Raw genomic sequence first — 27,061 nt, forward strand, 5'->3', positions numbered from 1 at the left:
TCGTCCTTTACATCGGAGGACTTCATCTGGTATGACTGATATGGTCATCTGATCCACTTTCCCGGGAGATGGGTTTCCGGTGATGGAGTCTTTAAAAGCGGATCATATGTGTGGCCATATACGTGGCTAAGGCCACTAACAAAAAGTACACTCGCTCTGAACGCAAGTTATCAGAAAAAGAACGGACCAAATCAGCAATTTCTGATCATGTTGCCCGGGCCAACCATGTTATTGGGATGATTCAAAGATCCTTGGGCGGGAGCACAACAAGACGTCTAGAGAAGTTCGAGAAGCCATGGAGATAAGAAGAAGGGGGAGCAAGACCTTAAACAGAGAGTAGGGCACATATTTCCTTAGCCACGTATATGATCCGCTTTTAAAGACTCCAAAAGAGTCTAAGCATCACTGGAAACCCATCTCCCGGGAAAGTGGATCAGATAACCATATCAGTCATACCTATTGTAGTCAGAAATATTGTAGTGAGTAAAAATTCACTTGGTTTTGTCACACAAAAATGTCTCTTGTTTGACACCTAATAATATATACTTACATAGCCTGTATGAGCTGTACATCCGGGCAGATCCTTAAGAAAGGGAAAGGCCCTTACAACAGCTTGAGCCATTGCATCCTTGATAAATGAGCCTGGACTGCAAAAGAATTACAATATGTAATTATATAATAGTGGATGTATTTTGTTTCCACAGAAAGTGTCGAGTATTATTTCTGCCATATCCTCTCAAAAACAAGTTTTATAAGTATTTAGGTATCATTTTCTGCAACTTTCATCTCACCATGACCCCTCATTTTACTGCCATTTTTGGCAAAATTGAGCTGTGTGGCGCTTTCCAAAAAGGTTGCACTTCAAATATTTCCTAAAAATCAGACTGTAATTATAACGATGTGCCGCTTTAATACTACATGCATGCTTAAAAGTTTTCAATGAAACACACACAACTATTATAATAAGGTCCTTGCTGACCCTTGTATGCATGAGAGCATTTTATGAAACTTAGAACTTGCCACCAAAATTTAGCACTTTTTCAGATTTCTCCCCAAAATGATTAGTACCCATCAATTGTTTTTGAAATGATCTAAAACTACATGTATAACCTAATATGACCCATAATATAGCCCACCTCTACTATAAATAGCTTCTTTGCAGGGTCATATTTCTTTGCACATAAGGCCTGATATATCTTTTTATTAATTTGTATGCTATAATTTTCTGAATATATATAATATACCATTCATATAAAGAAATGTTGCTTACCTATACCCATACCGTGAAATTATATGCTGTACCAGAATGTTGTTAACAGTGTTATAGTTTCATTGATGGTGAAGAGATGCTTCTTTATGTTGCCATTTTTGAGTAGTTTTCGGCCTTCTGTTGAGGTGTTCAAAATACTCCCAACATCCTGTGAAAAGAATTTTGAAAAGACACAAATTACACAAATTTGCAATTCAGTGTGCAGTCATGTCTGGAACGCACCAATTTCATACTGTATGTGCACTTTCTGTGTACATGTACAGCTGTCCGTCACCTGACAACAAGCGCCCTACGCCCAAGATGCGCACATTGATGCACTTAGCGTATTTCACTGCAATTGCTACGCTCAGTAAAATATTCACTGCGATCTGTGCTGTATGATGTGTCCCAGATTAGACTGAAGACATAGTAAGAACATTTTCACCAGCTACAATAAAATATATCATCTTACGATCATCATTATTTTTTCTCTCTCCATATTCCCCATTCCACACCTGCATACTCAGTTTGATACAGCATGCAGTTTCATCTCCTATGCTAAATTACTTCATATTTCGTATTTAGGCTCCAAACCTGCAAAATATTTATCTAAATTTTGTTTTGAACTCACAAAATTTTCAACAACGGAATGTCATATGAACTTCATATTGCACACAATATGGGAGTATACCATATGCTTTGGAAATTGTTGATAAAGGAATTGGCTTTTTTTGGGCGGGTGCGGCTTGCCGCACCCGCCCTATATTCTCTGACTATTGACCTACTTTTTCACATGCCGCAGTGTTGAGAAAATATTCGTGCCGGTTATATCCCAAACACCCACAGAGGTGATAGTTTACGGCAAGTTTTGTAATTATTACTTGCTTTTGATATGTAAGTAATACGATAAAGTCGTCATAGGCAGTAATGTGTTTGTATTAAAAGAAATAACAAAAATAATTATTTAAGTAATAGAAATACTATTTGGAAATTGCAGCAAGATTTGCAGATGTTTTTATTTGAACAGTACCAGTTCACCAGTTTTGCTAGTTTTCCTAATCTTTGGGCTAAATTAACAGCATCGTGAAGGTCATATATATCATTTTATACTGACAGCTTCTGTATGGAGTTAAATACAGCTTGTATGTACATTGTGTTCAGTGTGTACATAGGCTATTTACTTTTCAAATCTTGTGACAAATTGTGCTTGGTGATGTTTGTATAAGGTATTATAGACAAATTATTAGAATGCATGTGCACCAGTAGAAATGGCCCAGGTTGAATAAAATAAATAAACATATGAATGAATATTTTATTCCTGGATTATTTTGTTGTGACAAAATAATGATATAGTTTGACGCTTTGAAATACAGTTATGTTAATCATGATAAAGTTACAAAGTTAAAAAATAATATCGAAATATTGTAAATTTAAAGTTTTCCCCTCGTAAGTTGTATCAAAACAACATATTGAGGAAATTGATATGACAGATTTTTAAACTTTGATATGGAAAGATACCCCAGCCCTGTTGTCTAATCAGAGAAGATGAGCAGAAGTCTTTCTATCTGATGATAAAAAAAACTCTAGGTATGATTACGAAAATGTTTTAAATAACTATTATCTACAAAAGTTTTATAACAATGTTTTATATAAAATGTTAACATAAAACGTCTTCTGTTATGATGTGAAGGGTTAATATATATAAAAACAGGGAAAATCTGTTCCAACTGACCAGTAGAGAATAAAGGATAAGCAATAGATAAGATTAAAATCAGGGAATATATGACACAACCTCCAATGGGGGAGTAGCAAACGTATAAACGTATAAACGTATAAAGTTAAAAACTCTTTTAACTTTGTTTATACGTTTTGTGTTATTCCCCCATTGGAAATCGATGTTGTGTCATATTTTCCTGTTTTTAATTGTGAAGACTTACTCATTCTTTCATTTCTCTTGACAATTTTTCATTTGCCCGCCCTATTCCTTTTAAAGGAATTTTTATTAGGGAGTGGTCAGTGAAACATAACCTAACCTACACAAATTTTATGATTAGTTGGTCTAAGCTGTCGCGTGCAAAGTAAGTTTTTTGTGCTACATCTCAAAAACAGGAAATCATATCAAATTGTTGTTACTCACAAGTTTTAGGTAGTTATTCTCCTTTTGAAATATGTTACCAAAAATTTTATGGCAAAGAAATTTGTTTATTTAGGGAATAGTTATTGAAAACATCCATAATGCTGAGTTTTTATAGGCCAAATAAACATGTTTTCTAACGAATATTAGGTTGTTCTAATTCAACGCCTATAATTATTGTTGAAAACAAATAATATAACAAAGTAATAGGAATTTGTCATAAATCATTCATTACATAATTATGTATTAGTTATCTTCAGTAGACAACATGGTTCAATGCGTACACGTAACCGCTTGATAAGAACTTGAACTGTTAAACAGTTGAACTGTGCACATTATACGTTGGTGCTAATTTTTAATACAGGGGTAACCTGCCCATAGCAATATACAGGGGTCAACGACCTTTGTATCACATGTAAGTCAATGGAAGCGTCTCTATACATTTTCAAATGGATACCACGCACAAGTGAAATAAGGTCAAATTTGGACAGATGCTGTTATTTATCTGTAACTTTGATTTGATAATAAGAAATTATACAATTTTAGTAGGGGGGATATGTTACAGCTATTAGGCTGAACAGCGCCCTCACATCCTAAATTGGCTCTTAAACTTGCATCAAAACATACGATTTGTGTAAAAATTGCCCAAATATATCCAGGGGCCCAAAATCATGTAAATAATCATTAGAATCCAACAAATAGGCAAAGAAAACGCCTATAATTGTCAAAATAGTGAAAATATGGGGGTCCCAAGAAATCCCCTTTGTGCGTAGTTTTTTGGGTCGGCACTGTCTCATTTTTCAACCGATTTTTTTTTAAAGGTGTCAAAATGCTCAGGAGGATTAGCTGCTTCAATTCAGCTGGTACCCTAAGCTTTTTGAAACATCACCCCTTTTTTGGGGCTGTACAGCCTATCACTATTGTTAATAACATTCACCATTTTATCTTAAATATATATATTATAACTGTATTGATGAAAGAATAAAAGGTATAGTTTCCATCCACTTCAAACATGACGAACGGGTAATTTAAGTTATCAATAAGGAAACACCAGAAATATTAATTCATTTAAAAAGACAATCAAAGAAAAAAATAACAACATTGTCATTCAGATAAGTTTGGCCAAATTAAAATTAACAATTCCAATACAAGTGACCTTTTGAGTGGGAAACAAACAAAAATTGAGCCCAGTTGAGTTTTGAACCGTGTACCTCCCGATTGTGAAGCGACATCTGCTACCATTAAGCTACACGGATGGACGTGAAATTGGTCTTTCATTTTAAGCCATAATGGTTGTCATCATAAAGTTGCAGGGTCATTCAAGCAAACGGTATACCAAAACAAACGCTATTGAATTCAATGGAAACTGCATGGTAATCCATTATATGACAAGTTTTTTTTGGTGGATTATCGAGGAATATCGTCAGTTACTGCACAACACACTGACATCACCTGGCTAGTAATTATACTTTGTCAGCAGTGATACTATAAAATACCCAGGATCGATACACGTGAATTTGCTATGCACGAGTTTGATATGAGAAGAAAATCTTTGGATACCGGGGTAGAAAATGATGAATATCTCCCGTAAATGATTTCGTATAAAGAAACCAGATGTGGTTCCTTTTACACTTGAATGTATATTTTGAACAGATATGATAGTCGTTAGCTTGCGTCATGAGAGACTGGCTTGCGTCTTGAGTCAAAAACTGACAATAATTTGGATTTATATGTGCCGAATTATATATAGCGCAGTGTATAGGCTAATCATGTAGGTAATCTAAAAGCATATGACCTATAGGTGTACCATGCTCGACTCGACACACAGCGAGGTCAGTCACCAAGCTAATCGGGGCTATTGTCAGTAGCCTTAGTCATATGTCCTTCGGCCCATTATGCAATTCAAAACTATTAAACAGATCGATACAAAATGGCCATGCGTGGCGGTGGATTCAACCTACCATGGCGATTTCTGCCATGAAGATATCGGGGCGATGACACTGTGTGCAACGCCATTATATTTTGAGGTGTTTCTGCACACAATATGAATATATATCGTGGATTACCGAGTCAATTTGTAAAACTTCATGCATAGCGAATAATTTATTCAGTTTACACAATAGTTACAGAAAAAAGTATTCAATACGCGTCATGGTTTAACATCTTCTACGTATTAGTACAATGATTCAAGTCGTTATCACAGTTGCACATAATAGTCCAATGGTGTGATTGGCCCATGATCTGGAGTTTCACACATTTGTAGACTTCATGCAGATATCAACATGATGCGTTACTCTGCAGCATATCCACATTATCCAAATATAAGACGCTCTTTTCACACGCAAAATGCATATTACGAATAGACCTCTCAGCTCTCACTTTACACAAGTATTGTCCGATTTTTCTTGGTCTGTTTTGCATAACAACCCTATGTCAGTCTTATTATTACAACCCTATGTTTTCAACAATCCTCGAAGTAAACTTTCAGTTTTTAAGCAATCATTTGAAAATTTTGACCTTTCATATATTTTTTCCCCAAAACAGACTTGCTTCTTTTTTGGGTTTTCTTCGACAACTGTTAAGTAGTCCTATAAACAATATCAATATTTAATCATTTGCCATACAATGTAAATTATATTGCGAATATCAAAATTATTTGATATAATAACGACATTCTTAGTATTCAGAATGCAACTCAAATGCTACCTTAAATGTGTGATATGCTCTCATACAATGTATCATGTCCCACCAAAAATAATATCCAAGCGCTCATACCCCAACCCTTAAGTTCTTTGTGTGTGTGTATCCGGGGTGTGTATGTGTGTCCCAGTTCAGTCATTCATACCATTATATACTTATGTTAAACATTTACAATACCCTAAATCATTGACAGTTTTCTTTGGTACGCCCATTTCCTTTTTAAAGGAATTTTTATTACACCTCCTCTCTACATGCCCAAAAACCTTTTGACACCCCTGTTCATACACCCAAAACATTTACCCCCCCCCCCCCCCCTCCTATTCAGGACTCCAAAAGTGTTATGTTCCCCCCTACATTTTTTACCCCCCCCCCCTAGGTATTTCTGAGCACTCCTGCATGTATAACCATAGACCATATCATTTCTTAAATCCAGCTTAGGCCCTTCACATTAAATTTTTAGTTTACTGTTAACCGCCCGCATCCAAAATAGAAAATCGCAAAATATTTAATTATTTTATTTTTATTTTCCTTAGTTAAAAATAACTTTTAATGAATTTTACTTGCTACTTTATAACATGAATCATATCAACAATAATGATGAATAAACAAACAGCATAACTGCACCTTAGGCCCTTAGTTTCCTGTTTCATGGTTGAAAACAAGGGATGAGGCGACTTTTAATTATTAATTATTAATTATCTATTATTTTCTTTATTTTTAAACAAGTGGTCGCATCCTACATCATTCTGTTTTGATCGGAACATGCATTTAATTATTTTACAACTATGTTTGATTTTATACTTAAAAGTAATGGTACAGTTTAGTCATCATTTATACAAGCAAAGTCAGCAGAAAGTAGCAAATGGAAGTCATTACAAGTTATTTTTTAGAGAAAATCCAAAATTAAAATAAAATAATTAAATATTTTGCAATTCTCTACTTTGGACATGCGCAGGAAACAGGAAACTAAGAATTAATTGTAACGGGCCTTATTCCTTATAGTATGTGTAAAAGTAAGCATAGTAATAAAATAATTAAATGCCGACTCCTGTCAAAACGGGTTGATAATTGGTTGTGATAACTAATACTAAATAAAGAAAATAATAGATTAATAATTAAAAGTCACCTCGTCCTATTTTAAAAATCTTGAACAGTAAACTCGGAATCAATTGTGAAGGGCCTTAGCTAGTGCCTAAAATAAACAATCAGAACATTGTACATTTTTTCGATCCCCTCACTATAAAATGTCAAGATGTTTGTCATACAGTTTGTGTAGAGTTGTGACCTTGTGAACTCATGCATGGCTATATCACATGGTTGAACTGTACAGGTACATGTATGTTTATAATGTACAATATAGTCTACAGGCAGATGAGATGGGTAAACATTACCTAAAATTGCATGCAGCAGTATAATTGTGCTACAACTTGTAGATTAAAGTTTTGACCCTATTTTTTTCATAGCTGAAAACATCAATTTTAAGATGAATGGTATAATAAAATTCCTGGATACCATTTTATGTACCAATTACACAGGCTTAAAAGTAGGCCTATATTCATTGCTGGAAAGCATATTATTGATGTTTATATTTTACAGGGTTATTTATCATTTTGTGTTTATTTCACCATCAATGCTTTTGAAGATACATAGGGGACGCAGTGAGAAGGGTGTCCGATATTCTTTTTCATACCAAATATAGAAATATTCCTGGGATTTTACTATTGATTTTGAAAAAGCATACGATTCTATAGACTAAACTTTATGTATTAAAGTCATGAAGATTTTTAATTTTGGAAGTTCAATTCAAAAATGGATTGGTACTTTCTATAAAAACATATTAACCATGCAGGTGTGTCATGAACAATGGTATGTCTACAGGATATTTTGATGTCATGCATGGTCTTAGACAGGGAGATCCCCTCATCAACTTTTTAATCTGGCCATTGAAATTCTGTGTATTCAATTAAATAACAAAGAGGACATAATTGGGATTCAAATCGATACAATCATACAACCACACATTTGAAATTGTCCTGCTTAATGCAGATGATTTGTGCTTGTTTGTTAAGGATATTGATTCAGTTAAACAAGTTTTGAAAGTACTCAGTGATTTTGAATTGTGTTCTAGCTTTTATAGGGATCTGGAATGAGCATTTTGAGCGTTTAGACAGTATTTTTTGTGGGACATGAGAGCACATCAGACATATCGAATTGCAATTCCCAGGGGCGTTTATTGTTCCGTTAATCGCCCCCAAAGGGGAGGGAATAATTTTACCCCTTTGGGGAAGAATTTTGCATTTTGAAAAAGAAAAAAAAGAGAGGGGAAAAACAGAGGAAAGTCCAGAGGATTCAAGGAAGATTAAAAATAAAATTAACTAATTTGGGGAAAAATGTATAACTGGAACATGTATTATTATGTTTTATGGTATTTTTGGAATGAAATAGATGGTCACTGGCTTGCAGTGACTGCTCTACAGGTGGGTGAATTCATCAAGTGTCATTTAGGGAAGAATTATAATGGGTATAGCATTAGCATACATGTAGTGGTCCTTGGCTTTTTACCCATTCCCATCCCAAAAATAATTATTTGAGGGAAACCATTGACTTTATCATAAAACAGGGAACAGTTGGGTCAGTAATTCTTCCCTGCCTGGGCAATAGTGACTAGTGGTCATACTATGGGTAATAATGCACAGTTTGCACACTAAGATTTAAGGAGCTCTGCTTTGCATATTTCATACAAAATCCATTTTCTTTTTAGTTTGGACATCTGCCTAGATCTAGGGAAGCATTCGGGATTCTAAGGGAAGAAAAGAACCACCAATTAGTTAACAGCGCTATTGTCCAAGTTTATCTTCCCTTTTAAACCTCAGCTTCAGATCCAAATCCTTGATTATTCTTCCCTAGATGCAATAGTTCAGTTGTATTCTCCAAACTCTGCAACAGAAGAATTTTAATTCTAAGGCTTTATAAAATCAGGGGCATGCGAGTCACCACATATAATAAAAGAGCTGAAAACGCAAAAACCAGATAGCAAAAAGCTCAAAACACCTAGCAAAAAGCTACAATTTGGGAAGATCCTACAATGTATACTGTTATCAGAGCAAGTGTACTGGTACAAAAAAAGCTGAAAATCAAAACAAAAAAGCTGAACTCTCACACCCTGTAAATAATAAATCACAGCTAGCTCTGAAAATAATAAAGAGGCTAGATGTGTTTACCAGCCTGTCTTCCCATTAGTCCTTAGATGCAATGGTTCAGTGTCCAGACTGTACCATCTAGGAAAGAATTTGATGTTTTAGGGAAGACAGAATAGAACAACTCACAACACACCTATGTTCATTCAGGGAAGGGAGGGAACAAGAAAATAAGGAAAAGTACATGTAGATAGCACCCGGGGGAGGCACTCGAATATGAAAGTGACATATCTGTGCCCACCAGCGTATGAAACGAGGGGTAAATCGGTGTGGAAATATTCAGAAAAAAGGGGGTCATTCGGTGTTGGCAATGTCAAAAATGGAGTGATTTTTTCACATCATTGACAATCAAAAATAGCTTTTTACCCAATTTTACAGTACAACATAGATGAAACTCATTTATTTTGCTCAAAATGTGTGTGAAGCACGCCGAAATTTCAATTTTGAGAGGACTAATTGTTCAAGAAAGGGGGTCATTCAGTGTAGACTACTGAATAAAACAGGGTCATTGGGTGTAGGATTTGTCAAAAATAATGGGGTCTTCTCAAGGGCTTATGACGTATGTCAATATGGGAGTGCCCCCCCTCGAGATAGCAACCAACCTAAAAGTTTCCGCTTTTGGTCCATTTTGGGGGTTTTCAGTTGGGGAAGAATGTGGGGACGGATGTGACACAGCGCGGTAGGGTGAGGGAATAATTTCAATTTTCTGGAAGAATAGACACCCCTGTTCTGAATACGAAGAATGTCTTTCTGATATAAAATATGAATGAATGAATGAATGAATGAATATCAAATAATTTTCATTTGTTGAAATTCACAATATAATACAAATTTTATGACAAATTATTAAAATTTGACATTTTTCACATTTTTGATATAATAACAGTCCTTGAAGTAAATTTTATCAATCTAATGATGTAGCTGGAAGGAAAAGCTGACGATCAATTGAAAATTTTGATCTTTCATATTGAAGATATGGATTTTTTTCCCAAAAGACCTAATTTTTTTTTTTGGTGTTTTGGGAAAAAATCCATATCTTCAATACAAAATGTCAAAATTTTCAATTGATCGTCGGCTTTTCATCCCACCTACATACACTTTAAGTATAAATCATCAGATTTATAAAGTTTACATCGAGTACTGTTAAATGTCAAAAATATAAATTTTCAATCATTTGCCATAAAATGTGTATTACATTGCGAATTTCAAAAAATCAAAATTATTTGATATCATCAGGACATTCTTCGTATTCAGAATGCAATTCAATATGTCTGATGTGCTCTGATGTCCCATTAGACCTTTCGTATTGAAGATATGGATTATTTTCCACAAAACAATAGGTCTTTTTGGGAGAAAAGTCCATATCTTCAATATGCATGATATGTCAGTCAGTATATGCAGCCTACCATTTTTCTTGTAGCTTCTTGTATAATACACGTCAATGTTTTTATAATTTATACAAGAAATCCACATTAGACCCTTAATTTTATTTCAGGAAATAAAAGATTAGATTACCATAAAAACGAAACAGTAATCTTTGGCGGGGTCTAATGTAATTTTTACATGGAATTTTCAACATTTTTTCTATCGCCATTCTCGCTCAATTAAAAAAATATTTTGGCGTATATAGCATTGAAATAAAATTCTCTGCCTCATAAACGACATCAAATGTGCCACAATTGGGTATCACGAATCATTATGATGTGCAGTTAATATTCATATTTTCTCTTATACAGAGGATGCTTCAGTTTTGACAGGAAAAATATTTGATTGAAAACCCTCTCACTCGGTTATCCACGCTTCCCTAGAATGTGCAATAAATTAGCATTAAAACTTTTCTTATTTTAACAGCATTCAAGAAACTCTTGGCGTTTGGCGAAAAGAGTAGGCGGCTCCCGATCCATGGGCGCTGCCATCTTTGAGCTTGTTACACCGAAAGTAGCCGGATCACTGCTACCCATTGTGTCCATACTTTCATCACAGAAGCTTAACGATTTTGCAGCCTTTTTGCTGTTTTCCATCTGACTTTTCATGGGCGAACCCGCTCTCTTATTTGTCCCTGAGTTTTTATTGTTTGGCATCTTGGGATAAGAGTAGTAAAAATGAAAGCTGAACGGTTAAACTGATGAAAAATTCGGGAGCATCCGCCAACAAACGTGCTCACAGACTGACGTTCATCACGTGACCATTTTTTTAAAAACAATTAACCAGAAAAGAGCTATTTGAAAAGAAAGGGAACCATACCTTTGTTAGCAAATGACTCAACCTGTTTCCTGGATGGCTTGCCTGATTCCTTTTAAAACAATCTTTTTGAAACTTTACAAAGATTCGCAATAACTTGTTCTGGCTGCAAGATCAATCTCATCAAATCCGAAGCTATTTGGATTGGCTCAATCAAAGGTTTAAATCGTCCCTTTTCTGGGCTGGGTCTTCTTTGGAAAACTAGAGATTTTAAAACTTTGGGTATTAATTTTCATTGAATTTTAAGTTAATGTTTGATCTCAACTAGAAGGTTAAGCTTAAACAGATAGAGGGATCGTTAAACTTGTGGCGCGCTAGAAACCTTTCTTTGATAGGAAAAACTTGTGTTATTAAAACACTTCTTTTGCCTCAGCTGCTCTATCTTTTTCAGTTTTGAGTATTAAAATTCCCAATTCTTTATTTAAAGACCTTAACAAACAGTTTTCCAAATTCATTTGGAATGCTGGTAATGATAGAGTCAGAAGAAAATGTGTGTGCAATGATTTTTTTCTGTGTGGCCTTCGTATGATAGACCCTTACACTTTTGCCTTGGCTCAAAAAATGTATTGGTTTAATTTACTGCTTGATGATGATATTTTACGGAAATCATATGCTCCTGAAAGTATTTTAAATAAGCTTAATTGTACCCAATTAGCTGATTCCCTCAGAACTTGGTATGTTTACCTAATCTTGGTGCCTGCCAATCTTTATGGTTTTTAGAAATATTCATTCAAAATCTAAACAGTACTTTTACTATGAAGACTGGTGTGATAAAGGTAATGTGTATGTTGATGATTTCCTTAACCCTCCCCCAGGTAGTAAATTATTTGAAGAATTGATTCTTGATTCTGATATTTCGAATCATGACAGAAAGAAATTTAATTTTTGAATGAAAAATGTTCCTGTTCCTGATAATCCAAACATTGAAATTTCTAGTGTGGAGATTTTTGATAAGCTGGTTTAGTGGTTGATAACCTTATCCAAGCTCCATGCTAAATTCTATTATGATTGAGAAATGTGTTCCTGAAAAACGTATTAGTTTTTGGAATGAGTTGACCCTGAGGACTTGGATTGGGACCAAATTCATCTTCGTAATAGTAAATGTTCAATTGATTCTCGATTTCGCTCATTTTATTTCAAAATCTTCCATAAAGCCATTGCTTTTATGATTTCTTGTTCAAAAAGAAGGGATTTCTCCAAATTGTGCATTTTGCAATAAGATGCTTGAAACAATTACCCATGTTTTTTGTGAATGTGAGAAAATCAAACCCCTTTGGGAAGATATAATTAAAATTATTAAAAATAAAGATGATATTGATTTTGATATCTCGACCTTTGCAAACAATTTTGGGGTGCTCACTGCTCAATGATATGTTTTTGACATACTTGTTTTTGAGTGTCAAATACTATATCTATGTGTGTAAATTTATTTCAAACAAAACTCCCAATACAATTGGTCTTAAGGCTTTTATTAAAATAAACAGAGATACAGAGTATTTCATTGCTAAAAGGTCATGTTTTTTGAGGTGGGCACCCAAAAAAGGTGGAGCTGTCACATTTTCCAAAATATTTTCTCTTCTTATTCTGATATTTTTGCCAAAATCCATCATGAAGAAATGGTTTTGGTCTTATTTTGAAGATAAATTATTAATTAAATGAAATAATAACAAATACAGTTGAACAAATCAATTAATTAATTTCAACAGCTTAATTAAGTTAATTAGTCAGGGGTGGAGCCGGAAGCGGAGGAGCCGGAAGCGGAGGAGCTCTGTGTAATTCCAATGGGAAGTTGGTGTTCATTTTAAAATTTATGCACTTTGTTGCCTCAGTAGGAGTAAAAATGCATTTGCATGATGTTAATTTTATTATTTAACTTTCTATAACTATAATTAGCTAGTTAATCTTAATAAATTTAGTAATTAAGGATTTAACAAGCTTTTAATTAATGCAGTGGAATGTGTGTCATGCAATATAATGGGCTTTAAATTTTGCATGCATTTCATCTGTCATAAATAGATCTTTTAAATTGTTTTATCTTTGAAATATCTATAAAATAAATCTTCTCAAAGGAGATTATTACAGTCAAGGATTTAATCTGATGACATATTGATCTCTGGCTATTGTTAAATAGTTTATTGATGTAGGCTAATTGTGCATGTATGCCTATTGTACATGTACCATTGTTACAAATTATTCACTGTATATTGATTTTTGGAACACCCTATATGGGAATTGGATATTTATGTGATATTATAGCAATTCTTTCCAAATTAATGGCACTTATTGAAATTTTTCATTAAATTAAACAATTTAAAATTTAACTTTTTTCACACCCAATACACAATGGGCTTAACAAATATAGTGCAAACTTTATATTTAATGAAAAAACTAATTGTGTTCATTCCAAATATCAAGTTTATTTTCAAATTTAATATACCATGTAGAAATATTGGAGTGGTAAAGAAATGTAATTTTTTATGTATTTTTCAGTGGAATCACCCTGTATATTTTTGGCACACCCTGTATATCCACTCAAACTTTACAGATTTGCAATCCTGACAATATATGCTTTCTAAAAATGTATAATTTTACATAGTTTGGGTGAAAACTTTTTGAAATATAATCAGAAATACAAAAAAGGAGTTGATTTTTGGCAAATTGCAAGATGTGACGCAATTGGGTCCCACCTCAAAAAACATGACCAAAAAGAAAAACAAACTCGCATGCCACTTTCGTAAATGGAGATTTGACATAGTATCTAGATTTTTTGTTCATTTTTGTATTATTTATAAAACTTTGTAGAATGTGTGACTGGATTATATTGTGACCTTGTGCATATGAACAGGTTATTTAATAGCATGATTACATCCGGGGGAGGGGGGGTCACTCTCACACAAAAGTGCTACCCACCCGCGTCCGACCACCTCTGAAATGCACCCTTAATGGCCTGTTTTTCACTCAAACAATAATATTACTAACCCTTATAAGGATCTGGCTGAAAAAGGACCCCTAAATTTAAAATGGCGATGCCTTCTGAAATGTACCCCTTTTTCAAAAAGACGTCGACAACGCTGTGTGGTGAAAAACATACCCTTTTAGACGTTTTTCTTGGACGCGGGTGCGTAGCAAGTCAAATAGTGAGTGACCCCCCCCCCCCCCAGGGATTACATGTAGTGTATCTGGGTAGAAGTGTCGACTGCATAATTTGTGTAACCATTGTTGCTACCTTTTTGTCCCTTTTTGTGTATGATTTGATGTTAATTGTCATTTATTTTTGTTTATGAAAAACCAATAAATATTGAAAGATAAAAAAAAAAAACTATAATATCTTCTGTAAAACTCCAGGACCAGGGGTAAAACTGTGCCGGGGCGCCCCTCGGGATATTCCTCGGTTCCAAAGCACAATGTATAGATATATCACAATACCCAAACAACTGATGCGCAGTCATTAACCTCTATTAAGTGGCGGTGCCAGGAATTATTTTCAGGGGGCATTGAGGGGCAAAGTGAATTTCAGGGGGGCAAAATAAAAATTGCCCAAAATGTGGTAATAAGTGGGAATTTTCGTACCGTATTTTACTGGGGGAAACAAGGTGGGAAGGGTTCTGACTGGGGGTGGGCATTTTTCCACCATGTCCCCCCGTGGCGCCGCCACTGCCTCTAATTGAGGTACAGCATCACATGATCATGATGATCAGCACGTACAGCAGTGGCATAGCCAGTCGGGGAGGGGGCAGGGGGGCCTGCTAACAATAGACTATTTTTTATCCACGGTGACAGAAAAAGGGGCGAAATTTAAAAAAAGCATGAAAAATTGTGAATTAAATTGAATTATACATAAAAAAATTGTGTTTTTATGTCGGTACCGCTTATATTCCCCTTTTCTTTTTTTTTTTTGCTCTTCACTTTTTCAAACCATGCAAAAAAATTGGGTCAACAAATCATAACTTCCGTCGGCAAAAAATATTTCCGTCGGTAGGCCTACAATGTACATTTACAAGTTCTTTTTGTGCCCCCTCGGTTCCAAAATCCTGGCTATATACCAAGGGCGGCGGAACGATTTTGAAAGTGGGGGGGCCAGTCCGGGTGATGCAAAAAATCTAAATAATGGCCGCGAAGCGGCCATCTCGTCGCGCTTGCGCGACGCAGGGGGGTGTCTGAGGGGGGATGTGCCCCCCTCAGAAGTGAAAAACTTTTGCAAACTGAAGGCCCAATTGAAGCATTTGGTGGACCATTCTGGCACTATCAGTGTGTACAATTTTAGTTTGAAAAATCCGAAAATGGGTTAAATGAAGGCCCAAATTGAACGCTATTCGTGGATAAGTTTTCACTATAATTGTATAAATTATTGCTTTTAGTGTTGGGTGTCCTAATACAGGGGAGTTGGAAAATTTTGCAAAATGAAGGTCCAATTGAAGCCGTTTCGTGCATCATTTTTACACTTTTTTAAGCATGTTAAGGGTCTAGAATAGAGATTTGATTTTTATGTTCACCAGGACATGTTACACACAGCACATTATGGGTTAAAAGTGGGGGGGGGCCAGGCCCCCCCAGTCAAAAAGTGGAGGGGCCACTGGCCCCCCTGGCCCCCCCGGTTCCGCCGCCCTTGCTATATACGCCACTGACGTACAGTACAGTACCCGGGTAACGTAACAGTATAGGAGAAGTAAGCTTAAAAGTCTAAAAGTAAAACAATCATGATTTTTAATATAATATGATAATAATAATAATATATGAACAATAGAGATACCAGCTTACCTTAGAGTAGACACACTCATGTCGGTTGACGGAATTTGCTACCTCGATTACTACGGTAATATATGTAGCATTCCCAGGCATGATGTTCTGCACTCCGTTCTACCATGCCCATGGACGTAAAAGAGACACACGAATAACACACTCACACAGTCGACAAGGTCAAAGAAAATGTTCACATACTTCTCGAATGCACTGCACACAGGTACATGTACGGTGACCAGTACAGGAACTGAATGCTGATCGATGTGGCTTATAAGCCAATTTTGTGAGACGACCCCTTAATTGGACCTATACTCTTACGTAAATTGCTATCCTCCATAATATGCCTCGCTATTCATGAACGAAATATAGAATCATGTGATAGCTGTAAGCCTGTAACAGAGATTTCATGAGGGCGTTTTTGCAAGAAGCGACTATAATATACAGACAATATAAACAAAAATCATTCGTAGAACTTACAACTTCAGATTTTTTTCCAAATCTATTATACTTTTCCTACAGGGAAGTTTTCTCCTCATTCACACTGTAAAATGTTTAAAAGGCAAGCAAGCGTAACCTACAAAGAAATATACGCAAATTGATAAACACAAAATACATTTTGACACACAATTAGACTGTGCAACCATTTTGCACCTTTTCATGCCCGACTTGATCAGAATGTGATTTTCTGGTTGTGCAGATTTTTTTTTTAATAAAAAAATTCAGACATCCAATTGATTAAATTTAGTTTAAATGACAGCAAAACACTATTATCTAACTACCTGTGTCAAAAAAATCGAGAAAAGCGGTATATTTTTTCATTTGAAGCATTTCTGGGAAGTAAAATACATGTTACAAAAAAATGAAGTAATAATGCATAGTAATGAACAGCTTCATTTTTTTGAGATACTAGCGCCCAGAAAATAAAAGGGAGTAATTTCTTTGATTTCCTTGATGAAAGATAGCCTATTTTTGTTTCGCACTTGTATTCTACCCAAACAGCTTTTTCAAACAAGGGTTAAATATATTTTGTATGGTTTTTTCTGCAAATATGAGCAACAAACTACTGTTTTTGGTCTAAAAATGGCAATTAGGCCTATACAGTAGGCCTATATGCCCAAACATTAAAATATGGTGAGGTAATATCATGATATGTGCTGGATCGATGCAGTGGCATAGCCAGGATGTTTTCGGAGGGGGGGGGCAAGAGGGTTAGACAAAGCAACTCAGGGGGGGGGAGTTTGACAAAAATGGTCAAAATGACCGAAAATGTACAAAAAAGGGTTTGAAAATCCAAAATATCAAGGTGGTCAAGATCCTGCGGGTGGGGTGGGCTGGGTGGGGGTCGTTCGAGACTTACCATAGAGCTACCGGAATGCCGGATGAGTAGGCCTGGTGAGAAAGGCTGGTGCGATTGGCTGAGGGGCCGGGCTGTGCAATAATTTGAGCCCGGGGTAAAATGGAGGGGGGGGGGGGATATTTGGCCAACCAGGGGGGAGAGCAATTTTCGGCAAGCCGAGGGGGGGGATTTTTGGCTATAAAATTATAAAAAAATGTTTCTCGTTAGGGGCCACATTTTCTTTGAAATGTGGGCTCATGAATATACTGGGGGTCATTGAATTTTTATACCAAAATATGGGGGTCGTGATTTTTTGACACCAAAAATACAGGTTTAAAATTATTAGGTGCTGTGACTCAAAATATTTGCGCACTACACACACATTTTTTTAACTTGCATGCATGCAATCAAATTGTGTGCACAATGCCACAATCTTTAGGTAATCAAAATTTTTGTACACTCAGAATCTTTTCTTTACACTTATGATCAAGCCTTGAAATAAGTAGACTGAAAACAGGAGCAATTTGTTTTTGAATATTGCTCCTTGTTCACTGCAAGTGCAATCACAGGGAACCAGGAGCAATTTGAAGAACGGGCAGCAATTTTCAAATAGTAAATCCTGTTCTGCATTATACAATGCAGCATATCAGCACTGCTGCATCTACTGCATCATTTGCTCCCAGCACCTGCTTATTTCAAGGCTTGCTTATGATCAAAATTTGTGTGTACTCAATTTTGTGTGTGCATCCTTTGTCCTTACAAATTAGACATTTTTGAGCGCTCCACACCTTCGTTCCAACAAGGAATAATTTGTTTTGAGTCTTGTGGGCAGAAGGGGATCATAAACATTTTCAACCTGAGATGGGAGGGGGTCCATAAAATTATTCAGCAAGAAAAGTACACACCAAAAATCCTGCTACAGTTATAGCAAAATCAATCATGTATATCTGAAGCATGAAACAAAAGTGCACAAAAAATCCTTTCCTACTTAGCATGGCTTAGTAGTACCGTTAGTTAAAGGTTCTACTCTAAGTTCCATTTTGCATTCTCTTCCTACATCAGCTGTCAAATTATTTATCTCAAATAATGAATTATTTTGGGATTTGGGGGTGGGCACTGGGCAGCAACAGGAAATCAAACATTAATTATGTAGAGCCTCATAGCCAGTATCCCCGGCCAGTATCCTAATTGATTACTCTTGTACATAATATACATTTTTTTGAGCCCAGTACCCCACTTTGAACACTATAGTGGGACCCTAAAAATTCATTATTTTGATTCCCGGGCAATCTCGGCAATTATTTCAAACAACTTTGGTGCCCACTTTTAAGAAGAAACAGTTTTACATTTCCATTGTTATTTTGTTTTCTTGTGCCATAACAATCACTTACAACTAAAGGTTCCTCGAAAGTGCTCGGAGACTTCATACATATTTTCAAAGGTGGGGAAATTGAAATATTGGTGACCCTGCATAGGCTATGAAGAACAAAACTCTAGTTTCAGTGGTTTTTTTTTATCTTTCATGCCCCAACGGGGCTTTTATTTCCCTGTGCTCAAAGAGGAAAAAAAACATACATATAATACAACAAAGACAAAACCATACATCACATGAAATTGTTTTACATTACATTGATCAAGTAAATATATTGATGAAATACAAAAAGGTATAGTTTACATTATACATTATACATGTTAACATATACTATGTACTATTCGGTACAAAAGGTTTCCAAGACACCCCACTTGTTTATCTAGTTTCAGTGTTGCATTTTATTTAATGTACCATAAAAGTATGCATACACACATACTATCATAATAGCATATTATGACACTTTATTTTTTTTCATCCATAGGCCTATAAGTGCACCAAATTTCAATCAGTTAGGGCAGAAAACATGACACACACAAAAAGAAAGACAAGTTGGAGAACATACATTTATTATTTCTGTAGTTTATCAGTATATGCTGTATATCTGTCCAGGAGAAATATTATTGATTTATTTCGAATCCAGGGGTAGCGTTAACCCCCGATCGGGGGTGAATGAACCCCTAAATTTAAAAAATATTAAATTTTCACCCTCTATATTGAGAATATGTGCATGCTCGGGGTTGAACTATGACCCTCTACTTTTGGACCTTACTCCTATCCCTGACTACACTGCAAAATATTTTTCACCCCCGAGATTTAATTTTCACCCCATGTATTTGGATTTTCTCCAAGCTCGGGAGTGAAAAACACGGGAAATCAACCCCCGACTTTCGGGCCTTAATGCTACCCCTGTTCGAATCTATGCCAAGTTTACATTTTTTGTTATACCTCATTTCACCTGGAGTTTGTAGTGACTTCATAAAGCATCCACATGTGCAAGAGCATTTTGATTGCCCCACCAGTACTGGCTCGATGAGAATTATGCTGCGAGATAAATTACCACAGCGATAGGTGAAAAGGTCGCTGTCGGATTGTGTTTTTTGATGTGTCGCCCTACATTATATAAAGTAGGCACACTCATCACCTGTCATGTCTGTGAATGTGTGCAATCATAGATTAAAAACATTACCGCTCTTTGCAAAGACACTAATCGTACCTGTGCAAATGAAACGTACATGGACCAGGTACAGGTCTTTATGCATGTTCTTTGATCATTAATGGTGCGATACAGAGTTACCATGTATGTCTAGTGCAGGGCAATACGTTCAAAAATGTTTTCATACATCGCTTTGGTAATTAATCCTGTTACATCACTACTTGAACTTCTACAGCAAATTAGAATGATCATACATAACGATTATATTATTTTATCTCCCACAATGTCAGACATTGTCAGCTTTCTACAGAATATGTATATTCTGATGAGAAATCAGATACAGATTAGCTATGTACACTACATGGAAAGCTCAAAATGTTCCTAAATATCTTGATGCACTTTGTAAAACCACGAGTCGCATCATCAGGCGCAGGCACATGTAGTCATCGCTGTTGTTATTACGCTCACACCATTCATCTCATGGACAAAATCCCAGGTGACATGTCAGGATTTGATTGGATTTGACAATTTCTTCGAACCGAACATGTTGTGTGTGGGAGATTTCAATTACCCAACTCTACCAAAACCAGTGGGCCAATATTGACACTGGGATTAGTAAGGTTGAGCAATCCTTTTCTCCCCAAGCAGAGTCCCAAGTCAATGGATGCTGATTGCTGATCTCTTCACCACTTGAGTATCAGTAATGGATGGTGTCCTGAAATAAAAAAAACAATAATAAAAAAATTATAAAAGCGACGATTCGCATTATTTCCTTGAGTCGCAAAAGTTGTTATCAATAGCAAATCACCACTGTCACTGAATTGGATAATTCTACCGGCATTTGAATTTTGATTACCATGATTACGGTACCATACTTTACTAGCGATTTTTAATCGCACATTTTACTCAAGAACTTTAGCTTCAAATTTGTGCACGATTGTACGCATTTGATACTGGAGTCCATTCTGTCGTTTTCCGGTCGATCAACATCAACTGACATTTTAGGCAATGGATGTTATTTTGTTATGTAGAAATGCAGATTGCAAGTTATTTACAATGATTCAAGTGTATCTTTTGTGTAAAGGTTGCCTATTTTAGCAAAATTGTAGTGTTATGATCGGCTGTGTTTACTTCTAAACTTTCACTGCTTTACAGTGTCATGCTTCAGTAAATTCGACTAGATTTCGAGTGCAATGATCTCTAAGCTTGAGTTGCTCGAGAGGTCTAGCCACGAATTTGCTCACTGATAGCTTCACATTCGAGGCTAGAGACCATTGCATTCAAAATCTAGTTGCATTCGCTGAAGCATGGCACCATGTAAAGCAATGGAAGTTCAGAAATAAACACAGTGGGTCACGGCGGGCGATCACATCAAAAATGTTGCTAAAATTGCAATTCAACAAAATTTTCGACTTCAATAATAGGTAAATTTATATCAAAAGGTCCCGGCAAAAGGTACAGACTCAGTTGACTCATTGAAATAATGCACAAATCAATTGTAGTCCTGGCCCCCAGGGGCCAGGGACCTACCTGGGATGTAATTTTGGAAACTGTTACAAACATGTTACAGTCCCGGCTTTATCCCTGCAGGGCGGGGCACTATTTCTGTGTACATCCCGGGGTACATCCCCGGCCAAGTCCCCGCCCCCTAGCCCCGGGCACCATGTTCGAAGTCCCAGCGAGTGTTTCCCCTGCATACGACCCAGCACAGTTATGAGTACTCTTCTATTACGTCCCAGGTACACTCCCGGGGTAGATCCCGGCCACCAGATCAAGACACAGCATTTATTGCCCATCATGGCACAATATCAGAGCATCTCTGCCAAATAGAAGAATGATCTATTGATCTTGTTACTGCAGTTTAATACTTACCCTGGTCTCACTGTGCTTCTTCGCCTTTGCCAGAGGAATATTAACTTTGAAGTCCTCTTCTGTGAATATGCTGCCTTCTCACAGCTACGGCATTTCTAGAATGAGCTTGGTTTTTTTTAACTTTCCCTTTAAATCTCTGTGGAAGGAAGGGAAATATTTAATGATAAAAATAAATTTCAATTATAAATAATCACAGAAACATTTTGATGCATATTATAAACTCTTCATAAACAAAAATGTGATTTTCATTTCACAATGCTTCTTCCACAAAATTTGCATAACAGGTGATAATACAATATTGCTTTTTTAAAACTTGTCTTAAGGTCATTAAGGGGTCAATAAAGGGGTCAAAGGTCAAGTTTTCAAAATGGTCCATTTGAGCTGAAATTTAAATGCAATGATCCTTATGACATTCTAAACATGTTTGAAATATTTTAAAATGCATTTAAGGTCATTAAGGAGTCATAAAGGGGTGATATATACATGTACCACAATATACTGCCAAAGCCCCATGGTTCAGCTATTGTGCGGTAACCGCTCTAGTTTATACATGTAACAAATATTGGGTTACAAGAATTAATGCATTGACACTCGAAAACCAAACACAAACAGGCCCTGCTTTTAATTGATAACTTTCTTGTGAAAAACTCTACACTTTTTAATATGGAAAGCTTTAAAGACTTACAAATTATGAACAAAAAATGGAAGAGAAAATTGGGAAGATTGTTTCCCACCAAAATTCGCCCTGATTATGGGTCATAATTTTTGAGTGCTTCATGCACACATTGCCCGAATAAAGCCCTTTTTTGGAAGCTCGAAGACTTACCATACATGTAGTCTTGCTAAAAAAAACAGTATGTGTATATCGCACCGATAATACCAAAATGATGCAACCGGGAATTTTGTTTTGCCTTTCCACTCAAATATTACCCTCCAGACTAAGAAAGCTGGCTACGCCCCTGATGCTGCTTCGAGTTGGTCTCAATCGAAAGAGGAAGACTGGTACCAAAATCATTTAAGTATCTGGTGCTCGAGTGGGTGGTAACCATCCACAGGTAAACAAAGGCTTGGTGAGAGGAGGGTTAAGACTTTAAAAACTTAAAACTAAAGACTTGTGGGTGGGGTGTTTAGGTGTAGTGTTGTGGTGGCTTTGGAACTCAACTCCATCATAGTTAGATGGCAGTTTGAAAATAGGGTGGAAAACCTGCTATTTCTTGTCTAAGGGTGTTGAATTCAGCTACAAAAATGGGTGGTTGTATTCAACCACCCAACTTGAGTTTGCTATGAGCAATTGCAACAATTGTTTTTATTTAGACGTGTAGAATTTGCTCTTTCCAGTGGTATTTTCATTTTAGCAGATTCCTTACAGATCTCGAGTTACAGCCCCTCAAACATGAGTTTACTTCTTTTTGACTCAACCTGTAGAATGCAACTTTGCAGCTCTCTATCTGACCAGAAAAGGAAGTTGCATGTATGAGCCACTTAAGTAGGTAAAAATCACCACTGACACTCACAAGTACACCCCTACATCGAATGTATGGAGCCAGCAGGCGGTGGATGACATCATGAATAGAGAGAGACAGCAAAACTGCTCAGCCGTATGGCACTTTCCATACAATCGGAACACGGAAGTAAATCAGGACTGAATTTCGCAGCTGCCGTGATCATGGTACGCGCCATTCAATTTGCACACTGAGTGTTCGGAGCTTAAAACCAACACGGCAAATTTAAAAACCATCACAGCGACTCTCACCCAGTAATAATTAAATTTTACTGTAAAATTAATTTGAAGGTTAGTTTTGAGGGTTTCATTAGCGAACCCCAACGGTTTTAGATTCTATTATTTATTAACATAGGCCTATTTGTTTGTGATATTTTAAGGTCATGCGCCATGAATTGGGGTATAGGAAAAGGTGGGGGTGTTACATTTTTTCAGTTTCTTTAGGATGTTCTGCCTCAGATCTCAAGAATGAAGAGGGGTACTGAACTTGTTTTGGTCTATTTTGTTGCTAATTTATCTAGCTAAACTTGTGGAAAGTAAAAACTTCACACTGTATTTACTTTTTGAGATATTGCAATTCAAATGATGCAGAGTCAGGGGTGGAGGTGCCTACGGTTGAGGTGCTTACGGTTGAGGCATGTGTTAAAGTATAGGGATTATTGATTTTTTGTGCCTCCCAAATTTATTTTTTACTGTAACTTTGTAACCCAGCAAGGTATTGAGATGGATGAATAGAACCCTGTTCATACATGTTTACGTAACATTCTGCGTGCTATTATTTTCCACGACTAAAAAATATCGTCATTTTAGACTAAAACTACCAATTTCTTATCCTTTTTAAAAGTTTTTCCATTGCTAATTGTAAGAAAACGTTTACTTGCATAGTCCACCGTGTTTGGACGCGCGCCAACATCGCGTACATCATTCGCGCTTTGCGTAAATAGCTCGCAAGCATACGTGCGTATATCCTACTCGCGAGCTTTCATCGGTTCTGACGCGGCTTGTTTATGACCAGAAAGCAGGGCATAAACGTTTATGCCCGCCTATCGACCAATCACATATGCTGTTATATAACGCGTATGTATGAACCGTTGTTTTGGTATTGATGTCTAGTTTAGGCTACAATGTGACCAGTTTTACTCCAAGCTAGGTTAATGTGTTGCAAGTGTGCTGCATGATCTATGTCATGGGTTCTAGGTTTTCATATACGTTTACTATAAAGTACGTAGGGACAACAAATTATTTTGACGATGCGTGAGATTTTACTTATTTTCCAGCATTTTGCGTGAGATTTACTACCTAGGAGTGAGATTATACTACCTTGGCGTGAGACCGTGAGAAAGTGACCCAATGCGTGAGACTCACGGCCAATGCGTGAGACTCACGGCCAATGCGTGAGAGTTGACAGCCCTGGACTCTAGCCTCCCCAGGTTGATTTGACATGGACTGACCCAGCTAGCCTATTCAATTCTCTCCCACTTCAATGCCAGGCAATGGACATGGTGAATCATGGAACAGAAATGATGGCCATCGAGGTCGCGTACATGCTCAAATGCTGAATATCATATGAATAAATGTATTTAATTATTCATAACCTCATTAATATACAGATATATGTGATGTGTTTAATCCAATCACTGTATAACATTAACAACTTTTAAATACGCTGACGCAAGTGCAGGCTATTAAAAAGGATAATGTGATGGCTGTGTCTCGTGACGTAAAAGGTTTTCTACCTATTGCGCCCCAGCTGAAATACAGCAGTGAGATAATGTAAGATAGTACTGTAAAATTTACTTCATGCTGGTTTCATACTTTCCTGCCGCTTGCCGCTTTGAAGATGATTTTACTTCACTGCGCAATCTCACCAAAAATGCTAGCGGTGACCAGCGGCAAGCCGGTATATACATGTATCAATCACTCCACCGCTTTGTCGCAGCGGCAGCACCGCTGGGAGTTGAATTCAAATCAACTCGGAGCGGTGCTGCTCTAGAGTACTAGTCTTTGTCAAAGACCTCGCGATCCTAGGGGGCGAGCGGCGAAGCCGCGAGCTGAGCGCCGAAGGCGCGACAGAGCGGCAAAGCCTTGCCTTCAGTGGAATATTTGGGTAATACCCAGACAAACAAGTACCTAGAGTAGACCTATAACTTTGGTTTGCGTAGTGAAGTCAACACTGCTTAGCAACGATTTTGACAAGGACGCAACCCGGACGCAAACAAGCAGACATGTTTGCGTCTACAGAAGTGTTGCATTTGACGCGGGCGATAACGGCGCAGCAATCACGCAAACGATCGCGTTTTTCGTTCCAGACATGAACGCTTATTTCTCCGCGTCCGACCACCCGACCAAAATCACCTTGGATACGTGGCTTCAACTACTGCCATGGTTAGGGATGGGCAGTTATAGGTCTAGGTGGTATGTGACATGGTAGTATGAAACCAGCATAAGATAGGCATGATAGGGTACCTCGAGCTAAAACATGATATACAAGCACTAAATTATCTGATTTATCTCGCCATCATGGCCATGCGACTGAGCGGAGTCAAATTCGGCAGGCTTGTGCATGCAACAATGTCATGTCGATGACACATCCCCACTACATTCATGACCTAAAACTACTGTTACGAATTCAAGCGGAATACAGTATAAATGTTCAACAGGACAACACTCTGTACGTGTTTTATCTTACCTTAAATTTTGACGAAGTTCAAGAATTTGACCCTAAACCAGCTGCAGAATCACCCCCGGGAATCACCACCCGATCACTCGCAACTTCATTTGTCAACAATTAATGCTCCCGGTGCATTGCATTTAATTAATAATTCGCCCATACGAACGTTAAATAGCACCAACAAAATGCGAAAACTTGCCCATGGAAAATGCAATAAACATACCATACACCATATCATGTAAAAACTAACGAAGGAAGTGTATTATTAAAATGGTCCTAGAGCAAAATATGTTGACAAAAGCTCAAACTCACGTAAAATCCTCTGTTGTCATGTATTATCAGGTCGTAGGGATTTCTGAATAAATTGAGTTATAACTTTCAAGTTTGGCAACACGCCGTGCTCTTCTAGTCTGGAATCGATACATAACGATATACTGGTTAGCCTGGACTAAGACTACTCTGCTGGTACCAACATATATCGATACTGTTTGTACACCAGTAACCCTTATATATGGACACTGCTATATTCGACGGGTGGTTTTATCATGTTTGTTATTTGTATGTTTTAATTTTGATGGAAATAAATTTGATTGATTGATTGATTGATTGATTGATTGATTGAATTCCTTGGTAGGCAGCATTTTCACGCTCTTTTGAAGTTTTCCACAAGTCTTGGTAACAGAAAAATATATCACTGTCATTTAAAACAAAAACACTTTGACCTTCTAGTTTACTTCAAGTTTGCTTACAATTGCTCGGCCAAGATTATTTACAATTGATCTATTAGCGTCGTTTTCAGAATTAAGAGTTATTTTAAAAGACAGTTTTGATGTACCCGGAGTAATAACATCATCTTTGCCAAGATCAGGAAATCTTACAGTTAAAATACCACCTT

The 27,061-nt window shown here is 36.7% G+C and overlaps 1 long non-coding RNA gene across 3 annotated transcripts in view; it reads right to left on the minus strand.

The window, feature by feature from the left end:
• The window catches only part of LOC140167952 (uncharacterized), a 41,572-nt gene extending 25,172 nt beyond the window's left edge, over nucleotides 1–16,400 (minus strand). For 2 of the 3 annotated variants that reach the window (XR_011861103.1, XR_011861101.1), the window contains exons 1-3: nucleotides 16,280–16,400; nucleotides 1,271–1,418; nucleotides 551–647 (exon numbers count right to left, since the gene is read on the minus strand). This is a non-coding gene — a long non-coding RNA (uncharacterized lncRNA). Of the gene's footprint in view, nucleotides 1–550; nucleotides 648–1,270; nucleotides 1,419–16,271 lie in introns of all 3 variants that reach the window. The other variant, XR_011861102.1, reaches the window with a different exon arrangement.
• Nucleotides 16,401–27,061: the final 10,661 nt, after the last annotated feature.

The sequence above is a fragment of the Amphiura filiformis genome, chromosome 13 (genome assembly GCF_039555335.1).
Source record: "Amphiura filiformis chromosome 13, Afil_fr2py, whole genome shotgun sequence".
Classification (NCBI taxonomy): Eukaryota; Metazoa; Echinodermata; class Ophiuroidea; order Amphilepidida; family Amphiuridae; genus Amphiura; species Amphiura filiformis.